The sequence below is a fragment of the Lactuca sativa genome, chromosome 9, assembly GCF_002870075.4.
Source record: "Lactuca sativa cultivar Salinas chromosome 9, Lsat_Salinas_v11, whole genome shotgun sequence".
NCBI classification, from domain to species: Eukaryota; Viridiplantae; Streptophyta; class Magnoliopsida; order Asterales; family Asteraceae; genus Lactuca; species Lactuca sativa.
The window spans coordinates 94,614,713-94,617,212 of record NC_056631.2 but is presented as its reverse complement, the minus strand read 5'-3'; positions in this window follow the sequence as shown (position 1 = coordinate 94,617,212).

Here is a 2,500-nt window from a genome sequence, read left to right as displayed (position 1 = left end):
AGGGATTTTGGTCGATCCGACCAAGATAGAGGCGGGGATGAGATGGGAAGTGCCGAGATCGCCCACCGAGATCAGGAGCTTTCTGGGTTTGGCTGGAGATTATCGCAGGTTTATCAAGGATTTCTCCAAGATCGCCATGCCACTTACTAGGATGACCCGGAAGGGTGTGGCATATTCGTGGGGACCGGAGCAGCAGTCCTCATTCGAGACCCTTCGTCAGAAATTGTGCGAGGCTCCGGTGCTTGCACTCCCGGAAGGGATGGAGGATTTTGTGGTGTACTGTGATGCCTCTATATCGGGATTAGGGGCGGTGCTTATGCAGAGGGGGCATGTGATAGCGTATGCTTCGAGGCAGTTGAAGCCTCATGAGTCGAGATATCCCACCCATGACCTGGAATTGGGGGCTGTGGTGTTTGCCCTCAAGATTTGGCGGCATTATCTTTTTGGGGTTCGGTGTACCATCTACATGGACCACAAGAGTCTGAAGTACTTGATGGATCAGCCAAACCTAAATATGCGGCAGAAGAGATGGTTGGATGTGGTAAATGATTACGATTGTGAGATCCTGTACCACCCAGGTAAGGCTAATGTGGTAGCCGACGCGTTGATCTGTAGGGCGGAAAGCGCCCCGATCCGAGATATTTGTATGAGGTTGACGGTGATGACCCTGATTTTAGATGCCATTCGTGAGGCACAGGTCGAGGCTGTGCAACCTGAGATGCAGAAGAGGGAACGGGTTGTTGGTTTGGTATCAGGATTCGTTACGGATGGTCGAGGGCTTATGACATTTCAGGGGCGTATCTGGGTGCCGTTTGTGGGAGGAACGCGTACCACTTTGATGGAGGAGGCTCATCGGTCGAAATTTTCGATCCATCCGGGGGCCACAAAGATGTATTTGGATTTGAGAAAGGAGTATTGGTGGCCCTGTATGAAGAGGGACGTCGCGTGGTTTGTTGAGAGGTGCTTGACCTGCCGTAGGGTTAAGGCCGAGCACCAGAGGCCGCATGGCAAGTTGCAGCCGTTGGAGGTTCCCGAGTGGAAGTGGGAACAGATCACCATGGATTTTATCACCAAATTGCCAAGGACTGCTAGAGGAGTTGATGCAATTTGGGTGATTGTGGACAGGTTGACGAAGAGCGCTCACTTCCTTGCCATCAGTGAGAGTTCTTCAGCAGAGAAATTGGCGGAGGTGTATGTGAGAGAAGTGGTATCTCGGCATGGGGTGCCGATCTCGATTGTTTCAGACCGTGATGTGCGTTTCACTTCCAGATTCTGGAAGAAATTTCATGAGGAGTTGGGTACTAGACTGCATTTTAGTACCGCATATCATCCCCAGACAGACGGTCAGAGTGAGCGGACGATTCAGACGCTTGAGGACATGCTTCGAGCATGTGTGTTGGATTTCGGGGGTAGCTGGGATGCGTATTTACCCTTGGCAGAGTTTTCCTACAACAACAGCCATCATTCGAGCATTGGTATGCCACCCTTTGAGCTGTTGTACGGGAGGAGATGTCGGACCCCCATTTGTTGGGGAGAGGTTGGGCAGAGAGTGATGGGCAGTACAGAGATCGTGCTTCAGACGGCAGAGCAGATTCAACAGGTTAGACAGAGGTTGTTGACCGCTCAGAGCCGACAGAAGAGTTATGCAGACAGACGTCGGTCCGAGCTTGAGTTTCAGGTCGGCGACTTTGTTCTCCTGAAGGTGTCTCCTTGGAAAGGAGTGATTCGATTCAGGAAGAGGGGCAAGTTGGGGCCCCGGTATATTGGTCCATTCTGTGTGATCGCGAGGGTAGGACGGGTAGCCTATCGTTTGGATTTTCCAGCAGAGTTGGGGCAGATTCACGACACTTTTCATGTGTCGCAGCCGAGGAAGTGTATAGCCGATGAGTCGGCAGTGGTTCCATTAGAGGATATTCAGGTGGATGCGAGCCTGAATTATGCCGAGAGACCAGTGGCCATCAGAGATCAGAAAATCAAGGTTCTGAGGAACAAGGAGGTACCCCTGGTGTTGGTTCAGTGGCAACACCGGAAGGGATCAGAGATTACCTGGGAGCCGGAGCGTGAGATGCGTGAGCAGCATCCGGAGCTATTTTCAGAGCGAGACTTCGAGGACGAAGTCTAGTTCTAGTGGGGGAGAGTTGTAACAGCCCGAATTTCCAGGTATCTTTTATGCTTATGTTTTTGGTGTTTTGTGAGGGGACTCGGCGAGTTGGAGCTCAGACTCGCCGAGTAGGATCGCAGTTCTGGACGTGGGTTCGCACCTGGACTCGGCGAGTCCAGGGTATGGACTCGGCGAGTCCGCGCTGTTTAATGAAACCCTAATTTCTCGGGTTTGGGACCTGTTTAAAGGGCCTTAAGGTCGTCATTTGTACCCACCAGCCCCCTGAGTGAAACCCTAGCAAGTTTGAGCGTTTGGAGCAAAGCAAGGAGCCATTATTGACCTTGGAGGTGTTGCATTGCAAGGAAAAGGAAGCAATAGCTAAGGGAAATCAAGAGGAGC